General features: G+C 36.2%; 1 protein-coding gene and 1 non-coding gene across 4 annotated transcripts in view; both read left to right on the top strand.

Annotated features, from left to right (window-relative positions):
- LOC138697662 (myosin light chain kinase, smooth muscle-like) overlaps nucleotides 1–17,853 on the top strand; it is a 192,331-nt gene that overhangs the window by 138,089 nt on the left and 36,389 nt on the right. The window lies entirely within an intron of this gene.
- TRNAR-UCG (transfer RNA arginine (anticodon UCG)) lies at nucleotides 10,968–11,040 on the top strand. Its single transcript has one exon. It is a non-coding gene; the product is annotated as a tRNA-Arg (tRNA).

The raw sequence follows: 17,853 nt of genomic DNA, 5'->3' as shown, positions 1-17,853 counted from the left end.
AAACCACCTCTTACTGCTTGTAGAGACAGAGTTTGTAGAGCGACATGATACCGCCACTGCTTGCCTTCACTACGCGAATGAAACACACAGCAATGTACAGGAAACTCCTCGTATCCGTTTGAATGTCTGTGATTACACGATGTAATCACGACACCCGCTTTGGTCACCGCTGATCTAAATGGTAGGACCTGTAAGGAAAATCAGACAGAGCACTCTTAAAAACTGAGCAGTGAATGTTTTGGACGACACCCAAGACGTCAGAGGTCGGACGAGCTTCACCGCCGCAGCAGAACTGTGTGCTCCTAACGTTGTCTTCATTGTTTTCGTTTTCTTTCCTCGCAAAATTAAGTGTGATGCAAAGGGATGTAATAAAAAAAGCATCTGATGCAATTTGGCAGTGACCTTCGAAAGAGTAACAGAATTTAACAACAAATCCAGTGCTCATAAAGTCGGGATTTAAAAGCTTCAATAGCTATTCTTCGCGTCTCTAGTAGTCTGTGAACACTAATATTTGTTTGCGTTACCACAGTGACTCATGTACGTGTCTGAAATAACTGGCGCAAAATGTTCGGCGCATAAACATCCTGCCTTGCTTTATAGCAGCGATGCGGGCTTTTGATATCAAGAACAAATGGGATGCAGTTTACAAAACTTTGCAGTAATATTATACAAATAGGCTAGATTTATTTCCAATTAATACAGATGAGAAAAACTACGTCCCCACAAGATTTTTACATTGTATTGCATTGTATTTACTTACATTCCATTGTGTTCATACATAGCTTCACAGCTAGAATATGGAACATGCCAAAAAAATCTCAATAGTACTACAAATTCTTAATTCATAGTCGCAGTCTAGTTGAAATATATACTAGTATACTAGTACAACACAAGGTGTAAGTATCGATACTTAATACAAGACAGAAATATTCATGTAACGTTGTTGAATTTCATAAATTCACCTACAGAATAGAAGACATGTAGGTACTTCTTTTATTTGGCCTTAAACAATCTTACGATTTGAGTTTGATTTTTTATATCCACAGGAAACTATTAAAATGTTTACTGCCATATAACGCACTCCATTTTGATAGCACGATAGACTTGCCGATAGAGTATGAAAGTCATTTTTGACGAGTATTTATGCTGTAATTAGTTAAGAAATTTTCACGATTACATATGAGGAAATTTATTAATAAAAAAATGTACTAACAAGCCATGTGAATTATTTGTAATTTTTTTTAAATGGCCCTACACGATTCCCTAGATTTGGCATCTACTATTATTCTAACTACTGTTTTTGTAGTAGGATTATACTGTTACTATCTATAGAATTTCCCCAGAATATTATTCCAAAAACTCATTACCGAGTGAATATCATAGACGCAAATTGTATCTGATGATGCCGTAAAAGGCGAAAACATTATTTATAATTAATATGTATTAACAAACGTTAATATTAAATTGATGAGTCATAAGATTGAACATTTTGACATTACTTATTGTATTTAATAACTGACTTATCTGAAAATCAAAACTTGAATTGTAAATTGCTACATTATATTATACACCATTCTCAGACAATTAGAAAAAAACAACATCTAGCACTATACCTGTACGAATGAATAGGCCTAACCCCTGTATTTTCAAACAATTCTAAAAAACACATAGCTTGCACTATACTGCGCGCGAATGAGTAATCTCTTCAGTAGGTCACAACAGACTGATGTTAACTGCACACGTGCAACGTCCGACAAACTTCCTTGTACATCTAAATAATTTTTTTGACAATTAATGATTATTTAATGTATATATGTCATGGATTCTTTGAAATTCGTTCAGACAATTTGTTTTTATAAAAATGTTCAATTATATTTTGTAGCTATGAGAACTTTATTTCTGTTGAACATTCTACCAAAAAAGACCTTCACAGAACATTATCGTCTTCAAAGCGGTCATGACTATAGTTTGACAACTTCAAGTGAAACCCCGTAAAACACGCCAACTTCTGGAATCTCTCTCTTTCTTTCTTCTCTCTCCCTCGCTCCTCGTCATTCAGTCACCAATCACCACGTAAATATCTGAGAGGGTGTGTGTGGGCATCGCGACCAATAGAAGAACCACTCTCCAGTATTACCACAATAACGGATTCTTCATTTTTGCCTCGACTGTCGGCTAGGAAGGTTCCATTATGCTAGCATTGCAGGCAACTAGTCAACCTTTTAATGCTTTTGTTAGCAGGTTTGACAAACTGTGAGTGGACCTGCAAGTACATAGTGCATAGTGCTCTCTCCCTTCCCCCCGTGCTTTCTCACTTGCTCCTCCTCAAGACAGCCAGCGCTCAGTTGTAACTCGGTCAGAGTTTCAATTAGATTTGTCAATCTATACCTAAAGAAACACTTGTATAGAGAGTGTCCCAGAAGTCTGGAACCATAGAAAAAAATCACTGAAATTCTGTTTCACTTTCTTTACAGGAACTCCTGAAACTTGACTGATTATAATTCTGCACACAATAAATTGCAAATAACTTTTTAAAAACAATAATTTAATTTTTTATTAATTGCAAATTGATTTTGTGATTTCGCCTATGCTTACAGACTTAGCCCTATGGGACACCTTGTAGAATCACAATCAATATGTCATCCCATTGTGTTCATTATGAGAGGAAATGTTCTCTGAACATCTTCTGTAGTGTGAAATCGACAACTTTAAGACAATTGGTGAAAGGAACTACGGAAATAGGCTAACTTCACAAATCTGGCTGACTTGTATTGGGCTACAAGAAGACAACATGTTCGACGCTGATGGCATGAGATAAAAAAGCAATCTTGATGAAAATTTATTTTGTACGACCCGTGAGGAATATGCTCATAATTAGCGCGCATGCGTTAGGATCGCAACACATTAACTCTTTCCAAGAATCGCTGCGTCTGGATTAAATAATCCCGGGTCTCCGACTCTAGGTTTTGATACATTCCCGAATCCCAGACGTGCTGAGAGATGTAATGTAGCTGTCACCGCCACGGGTCAAAAGCACGATTATATTCTATATGTATGTTTAGCTTGGCGAGCTCTCAGATCAGACGTAGCCAAGGATTTATGTTCTACGACTAAGTGTAATCGTCGCGGGATGACCCCAGATTATAGGCCTATGCACTGCCCCCTCCACTCACTCTGACGAACATTATGAATTAAATCCAGCTCAGCCTCTGTAAGCGCGATTCCTCCACTCGCATAACCAAGATAACTGGAAAAAAACGCCAAAATATTGTGTAAAGCGGGACAGTTTTAGAAACGAACGAAAGCAAAATGTGTTGTGATATTCATAATATTAGACTGCATCTTCGATATAGCAGAAAGTCAGTGTTTATCTACTTAGATATAACACGCGGAGCAAGTCCCCTGCAATCGGTAAGCATCATGTTTAGGTTGAGCATGAAAGTCAAGGAATATTATTGTTGTTGTTGTTGTTGTCTAGTTAACTGTCCGAAGACAGGTCTGAATCTCTCAAATGATACCAAGAAGGCACCACTTATGAGGAAACTAGGCCAGGAGATAATGGAGTAGGGTGGCCAGTTCCTTTCCCCCTCCATTGCACACATCACCGACTAGTTACGTATTAGGCCTACACTAAAGGAATATAATAATAATAATAATAATAATAATAATAATAATAATAATAATAATAATAATACAAAAGAATATTATGGACAGTAAAAAATCGATCATATGGAAATGGGTATTTAAGAGTTGAAGAGTCCACTGCAAGAATGGTGGATGTCACTTTCTTGTCGAAAATGAACCAAGACTGTCAATGCATAGCTTAAGAATATAGAATGTACATACAGAGTTATATGGCATTAACACTGATAGTCATTGTCCAGTAAAGATTGGAAAATCACAGTTAAGCTTTGAGCGCTAAGCATTTCAAACTTTCAATTGCTTCTCCTGCAAAATGTATTCCAAATAACATCCATCATTCTTGCAGTGGACTCTTCAGTAGTTAATTCATTTTAAAAGTGCACTTGATACAACGTTAATACAAATTAATTTTATTTACATCAGCTTCTTGTCTATGCGGATGACGTGAATATATTAGGAGAAAATCCACAAACGATTAGGGAAAACGCGGAAATTCTACTTGAAGCAAGTAAAGCGATAGGGTTGCAAGTAAATCCCGAAAAGACTAAGTATATGATTATGTCGCGTGATCGGAATATTGTACGAGATGGAACTATGAAGGTTGGAGATTTGTCCTTCGAAGAGGTGGAAAAATTCAAATATCTTGGAGCAACAGTAACAAACATAAATGACACTCGGGAGGAAATTAAACGCAGAATAAATATGGGAAATGCCTGTTATTATTCGGTTCAGAAGCTTTTGTCATCTAGTCTGCTGTCAAAAAATCTGAAAGTTAGAATTTATAAAACAGTCATATTACCGGTTGTTCTGTATGGCTGTGAAACTTGGACTCTCACTTTGAGAGAGGAGAATAAGGTTCTTAGGAAAATATTTGGGGCTAAGAGGGATGAAGTTACAGGAGAATGGAGAAAGTTACACAACGCAGAACTTCACGCATTGTATTCTTCACCTGACATAATTAGGAACATTAAATCCAGACGTTTGAGATGGGCAGGGCATGTAGCAAGTATGGGCTAATCCAGAAATGCATATAGGGTGTTAGTTGGGAGGCCGGAGGGAAAAGAGACCTTTAGGGAGGCCGAGACGTAGATGGGAGGATAATATTAAAATGGATTTGAGGGAGGTGGGATATGAGGATAGAGAATGGATTAATCTTGCTCAGGATAGGGGCCAATGGCGGGTTTATGTGAGGGCGGCAATGAACCTCCGGGTTCCTTAAAAGCCAGTAAGTAATAATAATAATAATAATAATAATAATAATAATAATAATAATAATAATAATAATAATAATAATACAAAGGAATATTATGGACAGTAAACAATCGATCATATGGGAATGGGTATTTAAGAGTTGTTAATTCATTTTAAAAGTGAATCTGATATAACGCTAATACAAATAAATTTTATTTCCTAGAATATATGATGAGCATAGTATCAAAGTTAGACAACTCCATTTCTTGCGATTTCGAGATATTGATTGTTTCTCATAGAATGTTGTGTGCTGAATGAGATTCTGGAACTGTTTAGATTCAAAAACGAACAGAACAGAGCGAAAATAGCACTTAATTGTGTGCTTTAGAATTAACTCCACCGTGGCTTGGTTTCAAATTAGGACAATTCCTTCAATAGCCATTGACAAGCCCACATTCGTATTTTCCCATCACGCATCGCAAATCCAACATGGCTGATTGTTTATATAATCGGTTTGTGGATGAAAAAGTAGTTGTATCACAGTCTAGTATGTATATACAGTCACGAAGCTTGAGTTGTAAGGGTGCTAGGAACAATAGACTGTGCCGGTACTATTTCGCATTGTCTGTAATGAAGCGATATTAGCGATCCTAGTGGTTAGCAACTATCTATGGATGCATATTTACTACGTATTGAGCTTCGTGACTATATACTAGTCTGTGGTTGTACGTAAATTTGGTTTGAAATCGAGTTAGAAGATACTTAGATTCAAAAGTAGACAATTTCACTTTAAATATGGCTTCGTTTGGTTTCAAAAACAGACAACTCCATGACTTAGTTTCAGAGATGGACAACTCGACTTTTTAAACTTAAATTTCGACTTTAATATTAATTTTAATCACATTTTGAGACTAAAATAGTACATTATGCAACGAGCCTATAATGGCAGTAATTAAGACGCGAGTATGTTTGTTTATGAAACGAGCGCAAGCGAGTTTCATAATTTTCATACGAGCGTCTTAATTACCATTATAGGCAAGTTTCATACGACCTTTTATGCTCGACCATATTTCTAACTTGAAATTATTCATACATTTTCATGTTATGGTTATGTAAGTGACGAACGGAACTGACCTGAATTGTGAGATGTGCGCAGACGCGAAAGTATTGATTTTTTCCGAGGCACGAATATCATTGACCTTGATATGACCTAGAGAACATTAGTCTTGATATAACCTGGAAATTGATTTAGAATTGAAAAACGAGATGACAAATTGAATTTATTTGAATATTATTTACAAATAACGCTAATTATTATAGTAACAGAACATAACCCTCTGCGATAGTATTGGATTTCCAGCCTCCGTGACTTTTCGCTAATTGTCTTTCGATTGCATATCCGAGAATAATCAATACTGGAGGGTTTATAACGGTACAAAGGTGATTTGTCATTGGCTGAACAACTGAATTATAATGAATAGGTTTACTTTAATGAGGTGCATTAAAGGGCTACTACACGGTGTATGGTCGAGCATAAAAATATTTCTATGACCCATGAGAATGTTAAAAAAATTACGTATAATGGTGACATTGGTTTCCAAGGATCTAGTTTTTCGCCTCTCCTGTAAAAAAAAAAAGCAAAATCGTCCAACTTTGATACCAAGCTCCTCATATATATAGCTATACAATACAATAATAAGTAAGTAAATTAATTCATTAAATAAAAATTTAAATAAGTAAGTAAATAAATATTACCTTAAACTCTCCAACAATATCCTTAATATTTATGCAGTTTCCAATATGTTGAATAATATTTACTTCATCAGAAATAGGCAGACGTAATAGTAATATGCGTTACAAGAGCGATATGTTGACGTTTTCATGTTCGAGGAAAAGTTTGAAAAAGCGAAACGTAGTTGAGCTTTTTCAAACTTTTCCTCGAACATGAAAACAAACATACCGCTCGTGTATCGTACATTATTTTGTGCAAAGATCGTTTATTACATACCTGAAAGACGAATTTCTAATTAGTTGCAATGAAATCTCCATCTTGGTTTCTGTTCAATGACGGCAACTTTTAAAAACTAAAATATCTATCTTCAACATTGTCGCTATAAAATGTTTTCTGTGTTTACTTTATTCCAGCAGGCCGTGATATACGTCTGTCTATTTTTTTTTCCCCAGTCCATAAATGCGAACTTAAAACAAACGGTAAGGTTATATAATGATTTATTTTTCATTTTAATATCTTAACAATATTATTTATATAACATATTGCAGTAATAACATCGGCATCTGGAATCTTGTTGATTTTTTCACGGCTTCCTTAATGTTACTTGCATTACAAATGCAGTAACTTTTGTGGTGTTGTAGAGTTTACTTAATTTTTGCAAATATTTAAAAACAATAATTAACATTGCAATTTAGGTGAAATTGCAGTCGTAAGTTTCCAATTTATAATTATTACTATGTCAAACGTCTCTAAAAATAATATGTTAAAAGCCTAAAGCAGTAAAATGAATATGGCGCTTAAGCGGTAAGAAGAGAGAAATTGTTATGTGTGTTACGTTGGGAATACTGAATGTGGTATTTCACACTTACCGAGTATTGGTTTTGTGCGGAAACCAAGCAAATACTCACGATCTCGCACAAAAGTGTTTGTGACGAGATGCCTTGCCGGTATGCAGGGGCTTGGATTTTCGTCATAACAACAGACCAAGTTGTATAGCCCTAGAAACAAAATTCTATAGTATTCTAAGATCAGTCTTAGGGCATTGAAGTAGCCTAGACTGATATGATCTACCGGTACCAGGTTTGAACAAAATTGGAGTAGTTCAGGGAGACACGAAATGTTATGTTTACGGATACAAATCTGGAAGCGAGAGCTCTGTTCGGAATCTCGAGTGATTGTGCAAGTATAACCCTGATGCTAACGAGGGAAGGGACCTTGAGGAATTGGGTCACCAGGAAGGAAGGCGGACGGCGCATACCAGAGCCGTGATTACGCGTTTCAGTTTTATTTCATTGTCAATCGCCAAAACTTTCGGTTTCTTGACAGCCAAAGAACAGCAGTAAAGAAACACGGGTGTTAAAATGGATCACAGCTTGTGTTTATCTACGAAATCTTTTAGCAACTGTTGCAGAAACAATATTATCATTAGGGGCCGGAAGTCCATGTCCTAGAAGCCTACTAAGTAAATGTACACATACATTTATGACCTTAAAAATTCAATTGATGTGTCAATATTACTGTTCAACTGTAGAAAGCGGTTGGAAGTCTGTAAAATTATAAAAAGTATTACATGTTTTGGGGTATTATTTAGATAATACATATAATAATTTTTTTTCGGAATAAAATAAACATCATTTTTGGATAGATCAGTCTTTAATCTTTCGTTGTATTATTTCGTTGAATATAACATGTTCCTATTGTATTGTATTCTTCATCTGATATAATTAGGAACATTAAATCTGGACGTTTGAGATGGCAGGGCATGTAGCACGTATGGGCGAATCCAGAAATGCTTATGGAATGTTAGTTGGGATACCGGAAGGAAAAAGACCTTTGGGGAGACCGAGACGTAGATGGGAGGATAATATTAAAATGGATTTGAAGAAGGTGGGATATGATGATAGAGAATGGAGTAATCTTGCACAGGATAGGGACCGATGACGGCTTATGTGAGGGCGGCAATAAACCTGCGGGTCCTTAAAAGCCAATTATAAGTAAGTAAGTATAACATGTTCCTATAAATACGCCATAGGGGCCGTAGGTATTACTGTAAGTTATTAGTAGAGTCCGGATTTTTATGTAATTACATATTTTTTCCTTAGTACGTAGACTTTCTGTCTGAAAACTCAAAATATTGGTGGATTAGACTACTAAGATTATGATATTTAATTTTAATAGTACATGTTTTTACATATTTCGCACAATACTACGCTTGCATACTTCTAAGACAATTACATCTTTTTACATAAAGTTGACATCCACGTCAAGTGTCGTTTAATTAAACACCTCGTAAAGAAAATTATCGATATTTCAGCATAAAATAGAACGAAATTATAAAAATATTTATACAATTTTCAACTCAAAGTTGTCACTGCATATTGGGATACATATTTCAGCATTCAGAACAGGCCAATCGTTCAGGTATAACCCGGTATTTCCTTGCTAATCCTGCCGTCTTGCACTTGGCATTTAATTTAAAGAAAAAAAAAACCTAAGTGGTTGACAGGTCTCGCAAAATCATGACCTCATGTTACTCCAACGCCTAAGCTAGATCACAGTCTAGTATATACAGTCACGAAGCTTGAGTTGTCGAGAGTACTAGGAACAATAGACTGTGCCGGTACTATTTCGCATTATCTGAGATGAGGCGATAGTAGCGACCCTAGTGGTTAGCAACTATCTATGGATGCATATTCCCCACGTATTGAGCTTCGTGACTGTATATACTAGACTGGGCCAGATCCTCTGCGGAGAAACACGGAACCCTCCACAAGACATTGTTGTCAGGTACATCCATTTGTTTAATTATGCATCAATGATCTAATGTGATGTCGAGAGATCGTTTTCGTATAAGAACATATTATCCAATCGCCGACAGAACTTAATTCTTGAAAATACGGAGAAATATCTTGTGGCACATTAGCCAATGTTCGAACGTACTGTATGCCTTTTCATACCTTACTTTCGATTTTTGAGGCACTTATGAAACGCAACCAAACTTCCACGCCGCTTCTATCTCTTCTACTTCATTTTCGGGTATTACAGCATGTTCATTATTAATTATGATCATATCAGCCATGATTATTTATATTTACTGCAACGCACTTAAGTAATTTGGCTTGCAAGAAGATTACACACAGCCAGTTCTTACTTGTGCGCACAAGGTTCGAATTTTGGAGTAAGAGGGAAAGGAAGGTATCCGTGTAATTTCTCTTAATTCAAGCGTAAATAACCTAATTGTCCAAAACGTCATGTAAGTCCTAATAGTTCCAAACGGCAAATCTATAGCTAATAAGTGATAATCTCGCATTCTACAAAATGGTCATTTAGTTTTACTATATTATTACCGGCATAGAATAGCTACTTTATTATTATGTTAACAAAATTGGACAGTTAGGCCTAAATAATATTTTGTCCTCAAGTAAAGTCTCGATCTTCCAAAGCAGAAACATATATAAAACATTAGTCTATTTTGAGAAAAAAAAACGTTTTTATTATTAATCTACAAACTTACTCTTTCTACAATAACACCAATTCTGTTATTTCCGCAGTGATTTGCGTGTTCAAGATACATAATTTCATCTTCAATTCCATCAAGTACGTCAAATCGTGCCGCCATTTTGGTTTTCTCGACTTGACCATGTTCAATTCAAGATAATCGGTCCCACACCCGTGATCAAATTTGATCATCATCAACTCGCTTGTTTAACTTTGATCGAGATTGATACTCCGCAAACTGGCGTTGAAGATGGTAAAGTGCCGACTTAACCATGGTCAAATTTTAATCGAGAATGGTGCACACGGGCACTAGTGTGTGATTTAGTGATTCTCCCTCCTCTACCCATAGTGGCACGTAAGACGGAAAAGGGGAAAGAAAGAAAGATATTATCGTGTAATATATATTTCATTAAATTTATTGATTTAAATTCAAACTACTATTATTGTGCATATATATATATATATATATATATATATATATATATATATATATATATATATATATATGGTACCGGCACTTCTTTTGTTTGTTAAGTGCATAACAGAATCTTGCAAATAAAAAGGTCTAGACGATTCTGTTATAATGTACTTAACCCACAGATAGCGTGTATTATTTAAACAATAGATATCTTCCGTAAATGACGAATGATATCGAAAAATAGAAATACAAAGTGATAAATCGCAATTTAGAGAATAGCATTTTATTTAATTTGTGGCGTCTTGAATTGAAGATTGGATATCTAAATTATGTAGGAGTGGTTTCAGTTCATCCCAGAGATAATGTTCACGCCAATTCGTGCCCAGTCATACTACCGAGCACGTCTGTGTAGCTGCACGCAATTATTTGTGCGCACGAACCTGTTCCGCGTCGTCCGCTAGTTAAGCGACGCCACTTGATTTTGTCGGCCGCGTGGCCTAACGGATAAGGCGTCGGACTTCGGATCCGAAGATTGCAGGTTCGAACCCTGTCGCGGTCGTAAATATTTTTATATAATATTTTAGTTCGGAATTATATGGAGAGTGATTATACTATCGAATTTCTTTAGTTTCGCGCCGTGTTAATAGCATAAATAAACAATAAAACGTTCAGTTGTAATATTATTCTATCTCCATTGGCTAGGACTAACATAAGCATATTGTGAAGTTAGTGCCAACGTATTAAAACCGAATGTTTACCGACTTAGTAAAGGGTTAAGTATCAGTTCTATCGGAGTTTCTGACCCGATCAGAGACCGGGAAGTCCCAATTAGCCTCTGCCTGGGATGATATACTCTCTAATTAATACTCGTATGTATCCAGAAATTTAAGACATACTATTTTCCTTGATACTAATGGAAATAAACTTAGATAATATTTGAAAAAGTATCACATGACTCAAAAACGTCATTTCATTGGTGTGATGTTATAACAATACAACAGCTGGTAGTTCGTGCAGACTATAGGTAGATAATTTGTCAGCAATATACAGGGCGAACTGTAAGTAATGTCATTAATTTCATGGGGTTGTTCTTTGAGATATTTCAAACAAAAACTTTTAATATCTTAGAAAGTATGTTGAAATGTTCAGATAGTCAATATAATATAATATGATATAATATAATATAATATTGTTTTATTAATTCAGTCTAATTGACATATCACAAATATAAAAAGTCAATGACACTTACCCATGTGAGTGATCATTGTGTACTACACAAATATAAAAATTAAAATTAAGCAAACGTTTTCACCCTTCGGGCATCATCAGGCTTTTTTACATACAATATCTTTTACATTTAAATAGTTATTATTTTCAGTATAAAAAGGTTGTGATTAATCATTCGTTCCACAATATGAGACAAAATGTAAAAGATATTGTATGTAAAAAAGCCTGATGATGCCCGAAGGGCGAAAACGTTTGCTTAATTTTAATTTTTATATTTGTATAGTACACAATGATCACTCACATGGGTAAGTGTCATTGACTTTTTATATTTGTGATATGTCAATTAGACTGAATTAATAAAACAATATTATATTATATTATATTATATTATATTATATTATATTATATCATATTAAAAACTTTTAATACAGTTTTGCTCGTTTTTGTTTCCTTTTTGAGAAAAAAGATTGTTTTATATGAAACATTTCATAGCGTGTTTTGGGAAAACCATTGATTTAATTCCTAATATCCTCAGTCAATTTAAGAGAGCAGTGTATTATGATAATAAATGATTGAAAAAATTTTAGTTTTGCCCTTTAAATGTACAAAAATTTGAACCGAACAAATTTAACATTTTAAAATTTCTTCGCAGAACGAAAAGTTACTTTTGTTCGGATCAAATTTCTGCATATTTAAAGGATAAAACTAAAATTATTTTAATCAATTATCATCATACATTACTCTCTTAAATTGACTGAGCATATTGTGAATTAAATCAATGATTTTCCCAAAACACGCTATGAAATGCTTCACACGAAACATTTTCTTTCCTCGATAAAGAAACAAAAACGATCAAAATTGTATTAAATTTTTTGTTTGAAATATCTCGAAGAATAACCACCTGAATTTAAAGACATTACTTACGGTTTACCTGTATATAGCCCGTTATATATATGCAAACAGAAAGAGTTACGAGTCCTCGTTAAAACCTTTACGAAATAAATTACAGGTTTTTGTTCAATAAAGTAATAAATCAGAAAAATTTTGCTCTATAATGTAAAGTAATTCGTTACTCAAATTTAATATTCATTTTAAGAAGTAGAGAACATCTGTAAAAAAGGACTAGGTATATTATAACGAAAAAAGAAAAAGAGAAATGTTTTACCACTAATTAACGTACAGTAAATTGTAAATTAGATCATAATACGTATTTTCAAATTTATGGCATTTTTATCTGAAGGTAGGATGTCTAAATTACGTACAAGCAATGCTTTTATCTGGCGGAACGCGCCAAAACGCCGAGAAATATTATAATTTCGCGCCGCCAATATATGGTGAGATTTCTCCCAACTCAACTTCATCGTCTCTCCACTGAGATCATCCCTGCTAGTTAACACCATGAAGAACCTGTTTCTTATAAGAAATATTGGGCCTCCTTTGATCACTTCAATCCTGACAAATGCAGTAGGGTATGTTAAATCTTGGTTGCTAAAAAGCTGTCATGCTGCAACAGACGCCACAAGGAAAGAAAGTAACAGGAAAGGGGAAAATACTAAAGAAATGGCTATTCTGTAGGAAATCTTCTGATAATTTAATAATAATGCTTTATTTTTTCTGGCAGAGTTAAGGCCGTGAGATATTAGAAAAATATTTCAGGCTAAGAAGGATGAAGTTACAGGAGAATGGAGAAAGTTACACAACGCAGAACTGCACGCATTGTATTCTTCACCTGACAATTTATTAGGAACATTAAATCCAGATGTTCAGGATGGGCAGGGCATGTAGCACGTATGGGCGAATCCAGAAATGCATATAGTGTATTAGTTGGGAGGCCAAAGAGAAAAAGACGTTTGGGGAGGCCGAGACGTAGATGGGAGGATATTATAAAAATGGATTTGAGGGCGGTAGGGACTCAGGATAGAGACCGATGGCAGGCTTATGTGAGGGCGGCAATTAACCTCCGGGTTCCTTAAAAGCCATAAGTTATTATTATTATTTTTTTGTTATTATTATTATTATTATTATTATTATTATTATTATTATTATTATTATTATTATTTTCTCCTCGCTGTTATTTATACTCGCTTTAACATCTTTGGTCATATCGCGAGTTAATCTTTGAAATCCGAAGGCCTGTGTACTATTGTTGAGACTGGTTCTATTGTTGTGAACTAGATGGCAACTGTATATATGTCACTGATTTGTTATGAAGATGATTTCGGTGATGAATGAGGCCGGTGATTTTCAGGGATGTTGTGGCCCGAATTTCCTGGCATTTGCCTTACGGTTGAGGAATAACCCTGAAAAACCTCAACCAGGAAATTCAACCCGACCGGGAATCGAACCCGGACCCTCTGCTTAAGAGACCAGCATGCCACACCACAGAGGTGGTCTATTATTATTATTATTATTATTATTATTATTATTATTATTATTATTATTAGTTTTCAGCAATGCAGGACTTTTAAATAAATAACGTCAATTGTAATTTCAAGAAACGACCTAAGTTATTTTAATTGTTGACAACTCTTTAAAACAGTTTGCTTTAATCCTACAATAACTTTTAGCTTATTGTAGGGAAATGGAAAGAAATGAAAATCCGCGGACACTGCTGTTGCAAATGTACTGCAGAGAGGAACCTGAAATGATTCCGAACATTCCAAGTAAGACGCAAAAGAGGAATTCTGAACTCAGGAGAGAAGATTATGTTTAAAGCTGCATGCAGAGAGTGTCGAAATGTTTATAATTCGCTCCAAAACTTGAGAAGAACCTGGTGTCCAGCCAGTTGTGCTTACGCATCGAAGCTTAACAGCTAATTTATAGAGGCCGACAGTTATTTGGGATTCGTTTCCTGCCTGGCCCTGACCTGGTCCGAGCATCCCTTCTACATGGATTCCGTTGTGACAAAATTCGGAAAGGTAGACCTGACGATGTTGCTGGCACCAGCCGCGCAGGAGTTGTTGGCACACGCGCAGTCCGTGGTCTTTAGTCTTCCTTCCCTCCTTCCTCCGGATCCCCCTGGACGCTCAGTCTCACCTTGAAGCAAAAATAATAGATAGCGCGCAACTTCAATGTCAGTCTTTATAGCAGCAAAACGAAGCATAGTTTGCTACATTTTGGCCAGCTTCCCTGTGCCGTTACGTTTGGAAGCTATGTCGAATAATAAAGAAATTATCCGAGAAGAGTAAATGGACACCGGAGGGCCTCAAGCGGTTCGAATATTGTTTAGTGAGGTATATACCTCCTGCCAGATGACTAAGCTGAGCACGTGTTGTGGCACGAGGGTGGACATTCATGCTTTCTGAACCTCGCCCAAATTGGAAAGGGAGAAACAAGGATGTAACTGTTTGCCTGCCTCTCTCTCTCTCTCTCTAATCTATATATATATATATATATATATATATATATATATATATATATAGAGAGAGAGAGAGAGAGAGAGAGAGAGGAATGTAAAATACTTCAGGATAATGTAGTTTAGATTAACCTTACTTATATACTTACATATGGCTTTTAAGGAACCCGCAGGTTCATTGTCGCCCTCACATAAGCCCGCCATCGGTCTCTATCCTGTGCAAGATTAGGGGAGAGTTGGGTAGTATCGGACAGTGAGTTTCTTTCATCTACCACAAGATGATAGAGCGTATTCCGAATCTCACCGGTGAGCAATCCGATGGCATCACGGTGTTCCGAATTCCACCGATGACGTCATTGATGCTCCACCGGTGTCGCACCAGTGCCATCAGCTTGCAGAGGTGGTGGCAGTCTCCATCAGCCGCCATCAATGAATCTGATTGGTTCTTGTATAGGGCGGGAATTAGCAGACGAATGACATCGTGCACTGTTGTGTCATGGCGGTGTGTTCTGCTGTATTGTTTGTAATGAGCACAACGTAAAAACAATATGTTAATGGCTTATGAGCGAACATGTCAACGGACCAGTTATTACTACCGGTTCAAGAAATAAGCTGTTTATGATCTCTTTTCTTTGAACGAGATGGTAGTACGGAAATTTCGCAAAATTTTGCTAGCGTAGCACAGATAACAACTTACACAGTCGCCATGACAGCCATCGATCCTTCCAGCAGTTTTGTTCCTATTCCGCTGCAGCGTGACGTCATTGTTGTCCACGGGTCCGGTGAGATTCGGAATACGCTGATAGTACCTGAATAACATGGTTACGTTTCTGTATTCGACATCACAGAAACATAACCATGTTATTCAGGTACTACCATCTGGTGGTAGATGAAAGAAACGCATTGTCCGATATTACCCGATGTCCGATACTACCCAACTCTCCCCAGTATCAATCATCATATCCCACCGCCCTCAAATCCATTTTAATGTTATCTTCCCATCTACGTCTCGGCCTCCCCAAAGCTCTTTTCCCTCCGGCCTCCCAACTAACACTCTATATGCATTTCTGGATTCGGCCATACGTGCTACATGCCCTGCCCATCTCAAACGTCTGGATTTAATGCGTGCAGTTCTGTGTTGTGTAACTTTCTCCATTCTCCTGTAACTTCATTCTTTTTAGCCCCAAATGTTTTCCCAAGAACCTTATTCTCGAACACTCTTAATCTCTGTTCCTCTCTCAAAGTGAGAGTCCAAGTTTCACAACCATACAGAACAACCGGTAATATAACTATTTTATAAATTCTAACTTTCAGATTTTTTGACAGCAGATTACATGACAAAAGCTTCTCAACCGAATAATAAACGCATTTCCCATATTTATTCTGCGTTTAATTTCCTCCCGAGTGTCATTTATATTTGTTACTGTTGCTCTAAGATATTTGAATTTTTCCACCTCTTTGAAGAATAAATCTCCAATTTTTATATTTCCATTTCGTAGAATATTCTGGTCAAGAGATATAATCATATACTTTGTCTTTTCGGGGTTTACTTCCAAACCTATCGCTTTTAACCTACATCGATTTAACCGGATATACATATATTCAAAGTCTAACGGTTGGGTAGAAATACTGGAATATCTTGCGGTTCCGTGTATTATACTTGTCGTGTTACGCTATATTATCTTCTGTACACGGCAGCATCTGAGCGCCCCAACGCTAGCGCAGCACACACAGTTTGAAACACGTTCACTTACATTTAATTCGTGTATTCGCATAGTGAATATGCTGACATGCCTTTTGTTTATGGAGTTTGTGATGGCAATGCATTGGCTGCTGTTGAGGAATACAGATGACGTTTTCCCAATCGAAGGGTTCTGTCTAGCTGTGTGTTTTCCCGTGTTTACCGGATGTTATCTGAAACTGGCAAACTACCAAGTGTTTCTTTGAGGTCGGAAAGAGAACCTGTGCCGGTACCTGATATGAATTTACAATTCGTGAAATCCATAAGAAGGACATCCTTAGTCATTTGTCTTGTATAATTATTTTATTTTCTTACTGACTTTCTATTTTGTTATGAAATAAACTTATTGGAACAACACAAGATACAGCGTTTTGAATAATGTATCATATCACAATGTTCTAAAACGTAGAAATACTTCTATAACGCCCCTCTCCATTTAAAGGTTCGTCCATCAAAAACTTCCCAACATTATATTTCGGACACAGCACAGATTAATATCAGGTTAAATTGATGTAGAGGAACTCACACTACCTTATCCTGAAGTGTTTTACATTCCTCCTGACACCATGTCTATATCCGCCTACTGATCTACCCATGCATCTACCTATTTAACTGTCTACCAGTCTGTCTGTATCTCTCTGTATCTATACAGGACTCCTACAAAAGACCTTTCCGGTTTCAAACACATGTAATTTACGTTCTATGAATCTGAGGTGTTTTAAAATAGCACCAATGGAAAGAGAAACTCAAACAGTTTAGTTGTGGCAACATTGTTTTCCTATAGTAGCGCATTAAACAATTTTTTTCATTGTTGAGGTTAAAGGCTACTAGGCCTATAGAGGACAGAAAAGCTTTTTGTGTGCTTGATTTTCATGTGAACCAGTCGGTTATTAATGTGCAACGGCATTACCGAACAGAGTTTGATGCAGATCCACCCAGTGGGCCTACAATCCGTAAATGACACACTGATTTTAAAGCAAGATTCTTCGCAAGCAGTTGCGATATCATCCGTACCGACTACAGCTGCTGCAAGCCCTAAAACCAGAGAA

Source organism: Periplaneta americana, chromosome 4 (assembly GCF_040183065.1).
Source record: "Periplaneta americana isolate PAMFEO1 chromosome 4, P.americana_PAMFEO1_priV1, whole genome shotgun sequence".
In the NCBI taxonomy this organism is placed as follows: domain Eukaryota; kingdom Metazoa; phylum Arthropoda; class Insecta; order Blattodea; family Blattidae; genus Periplaneta; species Periplaneta americana.
This window is presented reverse-complemented; position numbering and strand designations above follow the sequence as displayed.